This window comes from Hemicordylus capensis, chromosome 4, assembly GCF_027244095.1.
Source record: "Hemicordylus capensis ecotype Gifberg chromosome 4, rHemCap1.1.pri, whole genome shotgun sequence".
Classification (NCBI taxonomy): Eukaryota; Metazoa; Chordata; class Lepidosauria; order Squamata; family Cordylidae; genus Hemicordylus; species Hemicordylus capensis.
Window position 1 is genome coordinate 292,232,210 of NC_069660.1, and position 15,360 is coordinate 292,247,569.

Consider the following 15,360-nt stretch of genomic DNA (forward strand, 5'->3'; position numbering starts at 1 on the left):
ACTTTCGGGGTAGGTCGGGGAAACAGGGTACATTCAACTAGCCGACCTGCACAGAGCATCTGTGCGCTATTTGGGGCCAGCTGTTCCCCCCCTCCCTCTTGCCCCACTCTCCCTCCCCCTCCTTCCCCCTGCTCCACTCTCTTGCCCCCTCCTCTCCCTCCTGCCCCACTCTCTTGCCCCCTCCCCTCTCTCCTGCCCCATTCTCTTGCCCCCCTTCCCTCTCCCACCCCTCTCTCTCATCTCACCCTCCTTCCCCCTCCTCCCCCACTCTCTCCTGTCCCTTCCCCTCCCTCCGGCCCCACTCTCCCTCCCCCTCCCCCCTCTTGCCCCCACCCTCCCGCCCCACTCTCTCTTGCCCCCACCCTCCTGCCCCTCCCTCTCTATCTCACCCTCCTTCCCCCTCCTGCCCCACTCTCTCTTGCCCCCTCCCTCTCCCACCCAACTCTCCCTCCCACCCTGTCTCTCATCTCACCCTCCTTCCCCCTCCTGCCCCTCTCTCCTGCCCCTACCCCCTGCCCCACTCTCTCTTGCCCCCCTCCCCCTGCCCCACTCTCTCTCCCTCCCCCCTCTCATCTCACCCTCCTTCCCCCCTCCTGCCCCTCTCCCTCCCCCCTGCCACACTCTCTCTCTCCCACTCATCCCCTTTCCAGTCTCTCCGCTGCTTCCCCCGCCATTTTCTTGTCTCGCTGGCCGGCCATCCCGCCACCGCCTCCCGCCCTTAGCTGCCAGTCTGGGTTTTGCCACCTCCCCTTTACCCAGGATGGCCTGGCCTGCTGTTCCGCCGCTGCCTTCCACCCCCAGCGGGCAGACCGGGCTTTGCCGCCACCGCTGCTGCCTCCCCCTTACCTGGGAAGGCCCGGCCAGGCCAGGACATCCCGCTGCCGCCTCCCATTCTGCAGCCACCATCCTCTGCCATTTTTTTTTGCCCCAAACTCTCTCGCCCCAATGCCAGGAACTCTCGCAAGAGTTCCGCCGCCAAATCCTGGGCACGCATGCCGGCTAAGATAATTAAATATATAGATTCCAGCAAGCCGGTTGTTCCGATGAAACAAGCTCAGAATGTTTTGAGTGTTCCAAGCATTCTGAGAACCATCCTGGTGGGCTGCTTGTCCCTTGCTTATCAACATGATTTGTATAACAAGCCAACCAAGAAGCAAGGAGATCGCAAGCCAATCAGAAACCAGTGCCCAAAACAGGAAGCAAGGAGGAAACAGCCCGCCAAAACGGTGCTCAGAATGCTCAGAACATTCTGACTCAGAATGGGGTTGTTCCATTCGGCACTCAAAACAGGCCCTTCATTTGAAGGGTGTTCTGTTTCAAGTTCGGAACACACGAAACAGCCCATTTCAAGTCGGAATGTTCTGCACATCGCTGTTTACTGCAGCTAGCTTCACTCTTGTCTTTTTCTAACATTGCTGCCAGCAAACAGGACCCGAAAGCTTATCAGGCTATTAAGGCAAGTAAATTGCAGCCTTTGAGAGTGGGGTGGGAAAGGTGGGGGCGGCTTCATTCAGCTACAGTTACTGTTCAGTGATCAATCTGCAGGCCTTTTGGCAGGCTGCTAAGGTCTTGCCTTACTGCAGAGGGCCTTGGTTTCTGAGGCACCTGGAGCTCTGATTTGGGTGGGGTATTGCGGGGGGGGGCACTGACTAACTTTTTCTCGACCACCATCCTGGGAGTGGGGTGGGTGCTCTGCAGTTAACTGTAATGAAAGAAACACACTCTGCAATTAATGGTGGTTAAAGAAAGACACTCTGCACATACATTGGCACCTTAGGTCATTATTACTGCACATATTCCTGGGTACCACCTGACGACAAAATCAATGGCAGAACTCTTCATGCTGTGTGTGTGGGGGGGGCATCTCTCACCTTATAGAACTTCACTTGGGGCTGGGAAAGTTATCTGGAAGACATTTATAAGATATTACTTTCAATGTTTGTTTGTTTGTTAAAATGTCATTCAGCTCTCTTCAGCAACTGTGTTTATTGCCAATTGCTTATACATAATGGAAGACTGTGGTGCTAAGCCTACTACAGTAAAACCACTGTCCTCCCCGATACACTTGGGATTAGGGAGCAGTGATTCCAGGGCAGATGGGATAGGAACACAGGAAGCTGCCTTCGACAGAGTCAGACCAGTGGTCCATCTAGCTCAGTATTATCTACACTCACTGGCAGCAGCTTCTCCAAGGTTGCAAGCAGGAGTGCCTCTTAGTTCTATATTGGAGGTGCCAGGGAGGAAACTTGGAACCTTCTGCATGCAGGGAGGCAGATGCTCTTCCCAGAGCAGCCCCAACCACTAAGGGGAATATCTTACAGTGCTCACAGATGTTGTCTTGCATTTCAGTTCAAACCAAGATGGACCTTGCTTAGCAAGGCAGACAACTCATGCTTGCTACTGCAAGACCAGTGAGAGGGGGGGAGAAAGTAACTTTACCTAGCACCACAGGTGTGTCTTGATATCTCTTGGGCTGCAGCTGAAGTGCCATGTGATCAGGATTCACCCACCAACATCAAAAAAAACACCAACACACGGTGCTTCACTCTACTCACACTACCTAGCCAGCCCCCCTCCTGCTCTGCTCCTGTCTTCATCTTCTCAGCCCTCCCAGCTTGGGGTTTCCCCACTTTAGGAAACTAGGAAAGACTCAGGAATTCCATCTCCTTTCGGTCTGACCTAGTCATCATGCCTTTGCACAGATGCTGTTCCCTGCCTTCAGCTCCCCACACTCCCCACCCCACTCCCAAGGATGGCGGTAGATCAAGAGTTCCTCAGTGTCCCCCAATATCCCACCCAAATCAGAGCTCCAACCTCCTCAGACATCAAGGCCCTGAAGTATGAAGGTGTCAGCTTCAACCCAGCAATCCTGAGGCCCCGCTCCTCCGCCAACGTCCATATGTCCAACTTTAGGATGTAAGGGGACTTCACATGTACATGGGAAGGGTTCCCCCATGCTGTTCAGAACCCTGAGCACCCAAGTTGCTGTACACAGATAGGCCGCTTTGGCACTAGTACTGATGTGGGAAGGGGGCAAGAGCAGCATGTGCAAGATGGGATATGTGGGGGAAGGGAGAATGTGTGTGCACAACTAATGTATTTGCTGCCATAATGCACAGAAGCAGCTCCTCCCACTCCCCTGGATCTATCCTTTCGCACGAAAACGTCCATGCTAAATGTACCTAAGAAGATACCTGGCATGCAAATTTTCCAGACGGCAGGGAAAACCTACTGACATAAACACATGATATGGCTGGTCGCCATGCAGAAGTGGCTTTAGTAAGCAGCCAAGTCACCCCTGTAATCTAGAACAGAGGCCTTAGGCGAACGCAAACCCATGTGGTGAAGGAGTTCTCATGGATTTCCTTCATTGTGGCCACAATGCTAGCCTCAGTTATGTATGTTGGAATCCCTTAATCTGCAATCCATGGTTTTGCCTCTTTGGAGATCACAAGGCGTGATCTTGAAAATATTGAGCACAGGATTCATATCTGCACTTAAAACTGTCAGTCCTTGCAAATTAAGACACATAGCTGAAGCAGGGGTCTCTTGCCAAAGTCATGTATGGATGAATAAAAGATGCCACAGTACATTGTCTCTTCTCCTATACAGACCACCATAGCCACACTTCCAAGATCCATGAACTATGCCAGTAATTATCCATGCAGTGATGAGATGGTGGCCACAGAGTTGCTGTTTAAGAAGATTCTTCGGTCTGGTTTGCTATTCTGTAATTCTTTCTTCTGGCCCAAGTTTGGTTGCAGTGCACAAACTGAATCCCTGCCCGAGACCCCTAGAAGCCACTAGCTCAGCGAATGTCATGGCTTTGAGCCTTGATGAAAGGAGGAGGTCTTTCGCATGACCTCCTATTCACTGGGGAGAACAGGTGGGGTACGGGAAAGGCAGGAGCTCATCTGCCTTCCCCAGCAGACGAGCGGCCGCCGTCCTCCCTCCAAAGCATCACATGCCCACACGAGCACTGGTGCGGTGGAGGGAGATGCTGGGAGCGGGAGGACTTCCCCCCTCCCAGCGTCTCCCTTAATACATAAAAACCATAAAACCCCAACTTCAAGTACAGTATATGCTGATGGGATCTGAGCTGTCGGTGACTGACCAGGAGAGGGATCTTGGAGTCGTGGTGGACAGCTCGTTGAAAGTGTCGACTCAATGTGTGGCAGCTGTCAAAAAGGCCAATTCCATGCTAGGGATACTTAGGAAGGGGACTGAAAATAAAACGGCTAATATTATAATGCCCTTATACAAAACTATGGTGCGGTCACACCTGGAGTACTACGTACAATTCTGGTCACCACATCTAAAAAAGGACATTGTAGAACTGGAAAAGGTGCAGAAGAGGGCAACCAAGATGATCAGGGGCCTAAAGCACCTTTCTTATGAGGCAAGGCTACAACACCTGGGGCTATTTAGTTTAGAAAAAAGACAACTGTGGGGAGACATGATGGAGGTCTATAAAATCATGCATGGTGTGGAGAAAGTGGATACAGAGAAATTCTTTTCCCTCTCACAGAACACTAGAACCAGGGGTCATCCCATGCAATTGATTGCCAGGAAATCTAGGACCAACAAATGGAAATACTTTTTCACACAACGCACAATCAACTTGTGGAATTCTCTGCCACGAGATGTGGTGACAGCCAACAGCCTGGATGGCTTTAAGAGTGGTTTGGATAACTTCATGGAGGAGAGGTCTATGAACGGCTACTAGTCGGAGGGCTGTGGGCCACCTTCAGCCTCAAAGGCAGGATACCTCTGAGTACCAGTTGCAGGGGAGTAACAGCAGGAGAGAGGGCATGCCCTTAACTCCTGCCTGTGGCTTCCAGCAGCATCTGGTGGCCACTGTGCGAAACAGGATGCTGGATTAGATGGGCCTTGGGCCTGATCCAGCAGGGCTGTTCTTATGTTCTTATATTCCAGGTTCTATTCCAACAGGCACAAATATTTTAGACAAAGTTTTAATGGACTTAGGAAAACGTTCCTCACATGTCTCATGCAACATTTCAGTGCTGTTACATCCCTCAGTCTCTAACCGGCATATACCATCTTAAGCAAGTATGCAGCACCAAAGCAAATTGAAATCAACTCATTAAGCACAATTTAACAGATTATATGCAGCAGCAAACTGGGGTGTGTCAGCCACTCTTCTTTAGAAAACATTATCTTAGGTGCCTAAAACAGGATAATGTACAAAGTGGTCTTTAGATAGCCAGTCTTTGGAAAGAGATCTGTGGTACCCTGTGAAACATGAAGCTCACCAAAAATCTTAACATTTCACAACCTCCCCCATCCCCACACACATTTGGCCACTTGCTACAATGTCAAAAGCAGAGACAGCCCAAAGAAAGAAACATCAAGGAAGGGGAAAGCCACACAGAAACACTTTTCAGGATAGACAAAACAAAAAAAGCTTCATACAAGATGTCAACACATCACAGCTCTAACCCTTTCAGGTGTTCACAATAAGATTATTCCCTTGAGCCTAGACAGCGGAAAACCTGCTTAATCCAAGGCTATAAGGTTTTGAGGGGAAGCATACACACACACATAGAGTTGCTACATGTCAACTATTGGCCCAGACAGTCCAGGAACTGGACATCCTGTCCAGGATGTAGGGAAAGTGTCATCCTGGGTACAAAGTGTCCAGGAATTTGAGTGGGAACAGTGTTTTAATTAATTGTACCAATGTTTCTGGTGCTTCTCTCCGGACATTGTATCTACATGGTATCAATGTATAAAAGTCCCATTATCTTACCCTATCTCTGGCATCAGTGCTGCTGACAGGCTAAGTTGGCTCTACATGGCTCAGTAAACTCCTTCCCCTCCTTTCTGGATCATCATAGGTAGAGTTGGATCATTTCTAGTTAGCGAAACCTGTTCACAATCTGCTGCCTTTCTCAATGGCCACAAATCAAATGATCTGCTGAAGGCAGCAAGCAGGGACACCAAGTATCAAAGAAAACAATTTAAATGTTGCAAATCCGACTGTACTGAAACAACTGCCATTTTATAAACTGTTGTTTAAAACAGGTTTCTTTCATGGCTCACCAGTACTTGTGTTATAGTCATCATATTTATTTTGCATATTTGATTTTGTTTATTGAGGTGAAACACGCCTAACCTCCTGCACAAAGAACGCTACAGGCAAAAATGTTTCAACATTTGTGTAACTGTTAATGTTGTACGTCATTTTGAGTGGCTTGATGGCAGAAAAGCAGCCTATAAATGTTGTAAGGAAATAGTAAATATTTATTCCAAACATGGGTACACACACTTGTGGTAGAAGGCAGTATTCACTTCTCTTCAAAGCCATGAATGAAAAAAAGTGTTAGGTATATAAACAGCATCCACTGTTTTCCTTATTCCTTCCTTTTGTCAAGGTTTATTTTGATTACTTGAGATTCATTCAGTTCTGATAGATTAGGGTGAACCTAGCTGAATCAAAGAGGCACCTTTTGAAGTGGTGGATCTCTTAAGAGATCCTCTTCAAAAAGTGCCCCTTTGTTCAGTCAGGAGGACTTAATGGACAAGTCTCCTTTCAGAACTGAATGAATCTCAAGAATTATTGCAGGAAAAGAGCAACTGTCCCTACCCAACCCCAGCACAGCATCCTTCTAGTGGCTATGGCTGGTGTCTACCTTTCTTTCAGATTTTGAGCCCTTTGGGGACAGGTAACCATCTTATCTATCTATCCATCTATCTATCTATGCAAACAGCATTGAGAACTTTTATAAGTCGTGGTGGTGGTAAATAAAAGGCTGCATTCTGTTATTCTGTACAGTAACCAAGCAGAACAATCAGGGGCGTAACAATAATAGGGCAAGGGAAGACAGTTGTCTGGGGGCCCACTGCCTTGGGGGGCCCACCAGAGGCAAGTCACATGACTGAATCCCCCAGCTGCGCACCCGCCCGGGCTTCCTTCAGTTGTTTTCATCCTCCGAAATTGATATGAGTGTTAAGACCTGGAGCTACCAGAACAGCATGTCCTTCTCTAGTACCATCAAATGACTTGCATCGTCCACAATTTACAAAACCTTTAAAAAAATAATTTAGGATGGTGTTCTATAGGGGTGTGTGTGTGTGTGTGTGTGTGTGTGTATAGATAGACAGAGAGAGAGAGAGAGAGAGAGAGAGAGAGAGAGAGAGAGAGAGAGAGAGAGAGAGAGAGAAACATATTTCTATGCTTTTTGTTACCACTATTCAGCCTCCTTTAAGATTTCTTTACTTCATGAGCTGAGCTGGGGGAGGGGGCATTTTAAAATCTTGTCTCTGGGCCCATTCCAACCTTGTTACGCCCCTGATAACAGATATTTGGCAGTTGAGTACCATACCACAATACAGCAGGGTGGACTAGACGACTTCTGGATATTCTAGATGTTGACAAAAGCACTGTCAGTACCATCATGAAACAACAGCAGGCTGTAAAGTCCTCCCCTGATCCGTTGTTAGTCTGGGTGTTGCCTTCTGAAGGGTCACAAACCCTTACCTCTCTAAACGTCTGCATTCCTCTGAACTGGAGGGGAGGAGGTTTAAATATCACTCTCTTCTTCCTCTTCTTCCTGACCAAGTACTTCCCCTAGAGCTGTCAGCCTTCTCCTCCTCAGTAGCATCATTTTTGTGTCATGGCTAAGCCTGTCACCACCCTCTCTCTCCAAATCAGATACTGAGGAGTGCGGCTGGCACAGGCCCCTACCTTGATCCTACCAATGCAGCAGAGTGTGGGGATGTGGAGCATCAGCCTAACCACACCACTGAACCAGAGGCTGAGGAAGCCCCTGAGGAAAGTGTCATGGGACCCGCACTGACCGCAGAGCCAACCTCTTCCCCATCACTACACCCCACAATATCAGCATGCTAGTGCTGCTAGCGAGCCAGGGAAGAGCAATTGGAATGGAGGATTTAATATACAGGTGTGGTGAATAGCGGATTAAAGCCCAGCCTTTGTCTCAAAGCAAATCCACGTCCAAGTCCAGAAAGAAAAATGCTGCATCATTCCCTCTAAGCTGGAAAGTGTGGCAAACCCAGGGAAAAAGCAGCTGTTATATGCAGCCATGTTGAGGAATCACCAAAGCTGTACTGTAAGCCACCCCGAGCAGTAGTGCACTGGAGGGATGGGGTATTAATATTTTAAATAACATAATACATACATACATACATACATACATACATACATACATACATACATACATACATCATCCACAGTCAAGATCTTATTAAGGAGGATCTGTAGAGCATTCTGGACCTCTACGTATCAGAGTTACTTCAGTTCCAAGGCACTGAGAAAATTTTTTCATCTGCAGGCTGGCTTCTTGGAGGGCAAGAGAATGGAGTGGAAATGACAAAGATGGTCCACACAGAAGCCACACAGATGCAGAAGGTGCCAGATTCTATCCCTGGCATCTCCAGAAAGGCCTGGGAAAGACTCATGCCTGAAACCTTGGAGAGATGTAGTTAGTAATGATGTGCAAACAGGTTCGACCTCGAACTGGTTTGGTTCTACTGTTCGGGGTCAAACCGAACTACCACCTGTTCGGTCTGACCCCAGACTGAACCCCACCCCCGGCTGTTCAGGGGGTTCACGGTTTTTTTAAAAAAGATAGATTTATTTTATTTTTAACTTACTCCCTCCGGAGGAGTTGCTCAAGGTGGTGGTGGGGTCCACAGGGGTTTCCCCTTCCCCCACCAGCCTCCCTTAATGCCCAAACTGGTCTGTTCAGCCAGCTCTTCAGCCCATTTGGGCCTTCCCCCACCGATGTGGTGGCCATTTTGGAGACCACCGTGCCAGTGCAATGGGCCTCTGCATGGCCTGGGAATGACCCAAGACACACAGAGGCCCATTGTGCAGGTGCAGCAGCTTCCAAAATGGCCACCGTGTCGGAGGAGGAAGACCCGAATGGACCAAAGAGCCAGCCAAATGGGCTGGTTTGGGCAGTAAAGGAGGCCAGTGGGGGGAAGGGGAACCTCCATGGACACACACACTTCCCACTGCGTCGTGCAACTCCCCTGGAGGGGGTAAGTTTAAAACAAATTAAATTAAAAACAATATCGCGGAATCCCCTTGGACCGGACCGGAGGGGTTCGAGAGGGTGCCAGACCGAACTGGCCCAGTCCAGTTCGGGTCGAGTTCGGACTTGAACCGAACTGGACCAGCTGGTTCCATGCACACCCCAAGTAGTTGGTCAGTGCAGACAATACTAAAGTAGATGAGCCCATGGTCTGACTTGGTTTAAGGCAACTTCTGATGTCCTGTGTTGTTCCTACGATGTTGTATAAATATGCAAGAGTAAAAGTTCAACTCAGTCCCAGAAAGTGGTACACTCATCTCTGAAAAGCAGCTGCTGCCCCATGCATTTGCCTTGGTGGGTTACAAGTTGTGCATAACTATGTTGAAAATACACATTTTCATTATGAGCATCAGACTATTTTAAGTTTCAGCAGTTCTTCCTTTTAAAATTGAATTTCCTGGCTTCTGATGACATAAGTGGGTCCCTCTGTGCTTAGTTTCCCTGCACACTCACGTATGCATTACAAGTTACTTTTTACTGTGCCATATTATAGGGAATGAGGTACTCTCACTTACAGAACACCAGCTTCTTGTTAAACTCCACGAATGCACAAACAAGCGTGTCTTTGTCATAGGAGCCCAAGTTCAAATGCACAAGGATCAGATAATGATTTTTTGAAAGAAAAAAGAGTATACAAAGCAGCATGCTTCCACTTAGGTAAGAAGAAAGAATTCAGAATCAGATGCTCTAAAACTAAAGCCAATCAAAGGGATATATTTAGGGGTTTCCCCACATTTGCTTCATTTTCATTATGTATACATTCATCCAGATAACATGTAAATCAAATCTAAAACAATCCACCAAAACTGAGAATATTAGGTATCTATAGTAGTATTCTGGTTAAACCTGTTCCTTTAAATAATAAGAATACTCATTTACCACAGAAATGATAAATATATTTCCATAATAAATATAAATAATAAATATATTTATCTCAGTACAGTATTTCTGCTTATCAGAACTTTGTTTCCTTTTTTAATTGTACCTGAATGGATAATTGTGATCATATACATTATTTATCCCAAACTTCAAGTAAAAAGGTCAAGATGACTTTTTTATTTGCCAGCTGTTTCAATTCTAGCTGTGGTAATTAAGTTCAGTCAAGGAATATATCTCAGACCCTTCAAGTGCACATTATTTTTTCTCTTCCCCTCTCCTTAATAATAAATTAATGTCAGAGACAAAATCTTACACACACACACACACACTCACTCCCAAATCCTTACTCAGATGTGATTTTTACATTCAATTAAGCAAAACAACAGAATCAACATAAATAATGGTCAATTTGCATGACTACACAGTAGCTGACTAGTATATCAAATACCATTTATGAGAGGGTTGATTCCTCCTTTTGAAGCCTGAAATTCTGGGGAAGGGGCAGGAAGAAGCTCAAAAAGGAGACAACCAAAACATTTTTGAGAAAGAGTTTACTATCCCATCATCCCTGCATTTTATGGGCTGAATATGTTAACAGGAAGTGGTGAACTGTCAGAGGTATGTGTAACTACGCCTAAATTATAGTTGTAAAAACCAGCTACCCAAATTCTTAGAGAACTCCTAGTTAGAACCTACTCAGATTACACAAAGATAATAAAAGGGAATTAAGCTCGGAAGGCAATGGGTTCCTTTGCCCACACATTAAACATGAACCTAATTACCAGTGTTTCATAGAGTGGCTGTCGGTCACACTGCTCTTATGAAACAAAGAAGATTTATTCAGCTTCATCACAGGATTCGACAGCAGTGGTTGAAACAACGTTCAGTGTTGATAGGAATTATTCATTATCATTATTAAGAAACATTATTGTTGGAAAGCATTATGATTATTTGCAACCAATAGTTCCATGATATGTCATGCTTTCTTCTCTCTCTCTTTTTTTTTTTTTTTTTTTGCACTGGCCCTGCATAGTCCATATTAAACTGGACGTTTCAAAAACCTAAAGGATACCTGCTTCTGAAAGTGCTACTGTGTTTACCTGACTCCAAGACGAGGCTTTTCCCAAGTTCTTTCATGTTGGAAATCAGAGGATCATCATATTCAGAGTCCTCTTCCTTTTAGGTAAATAAGGATATAACCTATATTTAACCTCTGTTTTTTAAGGGGCTCGTCTTAAATTCAGAGTCATCTTGTATAATACAGTAACTTTTGTAGCTAGAGAAACAAAGAGATAAAATCTTAATACATTTATTGAAGTTATTGAATAAATGTGTGTCCTCCCTTTTAAGCTTGCGACCCCACAAGGAGCTCACCACAGAAAAGAATTAAAATGCAATACATGCTTATAGTAGTAATATTTAGAAGATGTCTTATTCATCTGTCTATCTGTCTATCTATCAATCATATTTTTATACCGCCAAAAACGCAAGTTCTCTGGGCAGTTTACAAGACAATAAAAACAACCAATAAAAAGATTAACACATTTCAACAATTAAAATTTAAAATGTTAAAACTATTAAAACACAATTAAAACACAATTAAAACAATGTCTAATTAAAAGCCTAGGTGAACAAATGTGTCTTGACAACAAAACCTCTCTATATGCTATGGCTGCTAAGCTCCCTGTATTTGATTGGTCCAGTCAGTAAACCATGTTCTGTCACTACGCAGGGCTGAAAACTGAGTTAATTCAAGATTGTCAGTTTCCACCCATAAATCAGCTATACCTCCACCTGTACTTCTACCCATAAACCAGCTGTACTTCCTCTGCACCAAAGTCTGGCCTGGCTCCATCACTACCTTTCCAGATTTCTTCAAACAATTCCTATAGCTCACTGGGCTCCATAGGCTCAGTGTCTGTTTACTAGGGACAATCCCTATTTTCTGGTAATTCCTCTCCTCCCAAGTAAATAAGTGCACCTATTTTGCACTTAGATTTGCCTTGATGGGGAGGAGAAATGCCTTGTTCTACTTTTACTGCTGTGAGTAGCCCAAAAAAGTGGGAAGCAAATAAAACTCAGTGGCTGGCATCCAGAGCAATGAATCGCTCGTGGAATGAGCAAATTTGCAGTAGTAGTTGCAAATAGAAGTTGCAAATAGTTGCAGCAGAGGCAAGCAGGTAGTTGAGTTGCACTAAAAAGGAGTGTGTGTGCGTGTGTGAAAGAGTGCTATTTTGCTATAGCACTCTTGAGCAAAAAATCCCATTGAAATAAATTAGACAATGCTGAGCTAGATGGACCACTGGTCTGACTTGGTATATGGCAGCTGCCTGTGTTCCTAACTTCCTAAGTGATTTGAGCCAGGGAACTGTGTTGAACCCTGGTAGTAAAATACTCCCATTTAACATGCTCAGAAGTTGACCCCTAATTCTTGGACCCCAAATATTTAGAAGATTTAGCAGGTAACACATTCCCCATATAAGTCATTTTGGTGTGCCCCATCATCTCCAGGCAGGATCCAGTCCGTTAGTCATGACTAAGCACCACTAAAATAAATGAGACATGACTAAATTAAACCTCATTCATTAGTGGGGCTTAGTCATGACTAACATCATCTAGATACTGTCCTCCACTGAATTAATCTGATACTAGACTTTCACTCTGCATCTACAGAAGTGGACAGCAAAGGGATATGGGGTTAAATATTAAAAAAAAAAAAAGTAGGATGGTATCCTCTGAACATTTTCCATTGAAATGGAAGACAGCTTTATGTCAGTTTTGCTTTCATGAGACAGACTTGTCCATGATAGTGCTAGGAGTATTTAATCCCCCCCCCATTTAATTTGCTTTCATCATTGAAGCCCTCATTTTGGTTACTCATTCATTAGCCATCACATTTATTTCATAACAAATTCCTAGTGTTTTCATCACCTTCATTCATCTGTTAAGGAAGGGGCTTACTGTAGCAAAGCAGGAAAATGTGGTGATATCTCCCCACCACCACCTCTCACACAAAGGCAGTTCTACATCAAATGGGCTAAGTTCAAAATTGGACTGTAAGGGTAGACCCAAAGATAAGACTCAAACTTAGCAGAAATGCTCCAGAATTAACAATGTTAATAGCTGGCACTTAACAACAGTTCTTCCTCTTGGGTTCCTTTCACCCCTGTCCCCAGTCTCTATGGTTCCTGCTGGTTCTCCTAGCCCCAACCTGAGTGGTTTTTTCACACCCAGGGACCAAGGGCTTTCTTTAGCCTAGCCTTTGCCCCGCTGTTACCTCACAGGGATCGGTGTCGATTAACTCCTCTGAGACCCCAGGATGGATGGCCCAGATTTTAAAGCTTCTTTCCACTCATCCTCATTCCCCCTTTGATCTAGCTTTCCTCAAATTTATGTTTCTCACAGGTAACTGCCTCTGCCCCCCTCTCTCGGAGATAGCATCCCCAAGTTACTTGCCTCTAATGAGGGCAGGTGTGTTACTTCCTTGGGGTGTGACTGAACTACAGCCTTAGAGGCTCCTCTCTTGAGAGTGACCAAGGATGTCTGCTGGGCCTATTATGTGTTTCTGTTTTTCCATCCAAAGATTGGTGGTTTCCTTTCCTGAAGGCTTGGTTCTCCACAGGAGGCCTTGGTGGTTGTTGTTTTTAATTCAAGTTTAAAAGGAGTGGCAGCTGCTTCTCACTGGCCACCATAACACCCTTCACACACTTGCGTGAAAGCCCCACATGTGATATAGTTTCAGTTGTACCCGATTCTGGCTCAAATTTCCACTTGGATATGTTGCACTTGGAAACCTTTACCAGAGCGGAACTCAAAATGTCAAACTCTGATATGGTTCAAGAGATACATTTCTGAAACGTTGTAAGCTGGATGTCTGAAACGTTGTAAGCTGCACATGAATCTATGTCGAGGGAGTTCTACAGACTTGCACATAACTACTATGCATGTCTCACTGGTAATAGATGTTCTTATGATCAATGGCTAAAATAGAGCATAAATACTTGGACTTGATGACAGCCCCATTAATAGCAAAATCTCAATCTCCCCCAAAGTGTGGGTCATCACCCCAGTTGGACAGCAGAGAGAGGAACAGAGATTGCAAACTCCTGATTGCCAGGGAATGAGCCCTAAATTAAACTCTTTCCTACTCTGGGGTAGCTTTGCAGTCTGCACTGTCCTAACAAGGAGATGTTAAGGAGATAGGTTTTTAACCATACATCATTGCAGATGGGGAAAGGATGGGATAAAAAAATAATTAAATCCCTGAAGGAACACCTTTCCCACATACAGGTCCAACACCATTTGAGATCAGTCATTATTGCCATAGAGATTAAAGATGTATTGGTTAACAGGGCTGTGCTTCATATTGAACTGATTACCAGGTCAGAGGCACCCAAACCGTGCCAGAGCATTCTTCTCCAGAAATTGTTCTGGATAAAAATTCCTCCAATATCGGGAGCTGCTCCAACACCAGTGTGGTGTTGAATTGGATTAGAGGATGGGTGTGGGGCTTATCTTAAAGGAAGAGCCAGCTTCTGAGAAGGAACAGGCTAGCAGCCATTCTCCCCCCCCCCCCCACCCCAGTAATGCACCAGGAAAATGCACCACCTTCTGCATTGTTAGCATGATGCGAGAAAGGCCATGATTGGGTTTCCAATCAAGGGCTTTTCGTTTGCTCCTTGTTTTGTAGTTCTGTTTTCATTTATGCCATTTCAGTTTACACATTGTTTTTGTTCTCTGGATTAGAAAATGTTCCTATAGTAAAATTATACCACTACTCTTCTTCTGAAGAGCTCAGAGTAGTTTACATATGGTCCACAGGTGGCACCCCATCCAGGCAGCTTAAAGAATCAGACCTAGATTGCTTCAGCAGTAGAACTGTTTGTTACTTGCCTTCAGACCATATTCTGAATTATCAAAACACGGCAAAGTGGACCTCAATGTAAGGAAAAGGCAGGACACCAGTGTTTTACTTAGATCTTATTTTTCTTAGAACATAAGAACAGCCCTCCTGGATCAGGCACAAGGCCTATCTAGTCCAGCATCCTGATTCACACAGTGGCCCACCAGATACCTCTGGGGAGTCCACAAGCAAGAGGTATGTGCATGCCCTCTCTCCTGCTGTTGCTCCCCTGCAACTGGTATTGAGAGGTATCTTGCCTCTGAAGCTGGAGGTGGCCTATAGCCACTGGACTAGTAGCCACTGATAGACCTGTCCTCCATGAATTGATCTAAACCCCTTTTAAATCCATCCAAACTAGTGGCCATCACCACATCCCATGGCAGAGATTTCCATAGATTAATTATACACTGTGCGAAAAAATACTTCCTTTTGTTGGTCCTAAATTTCCTGACCTTCAGTTTCATGGGATGGCCCCTGGTTCTAGTGTTGTAAGAGAGG

At 45.4% G+C, this 15,360-nt stretch overlaps 1 protein-coding gene across 4 annotated transcripts in view; it reads right to left on the minus strand.

Annotated features, from left to right (window-relative positions):
• The window catches only part of RSPO2 (R-spondin 2), a 175,754-nt gene that overhangs the window by 117,532 nt on the left and 42,862 nt on the right, over positions 1–15,360 (minus strand). Inside the window, exon 1 of one of the 4 annotated variants that reach the window (XM_053242752.1) lies at positions 10,408–10,476. The exons of the other annotated variants lie outside the window; for them this stretch is intronic. The gene's annotated coding sequence lies outside the window, so the exon portion shown is untranslated. Of the gene's footprint in view, positions 1–10,407; positions 10,477–15,360 lie in introns of those variants that run through there. 4 annotated transcript variants of the gene reach the window in all.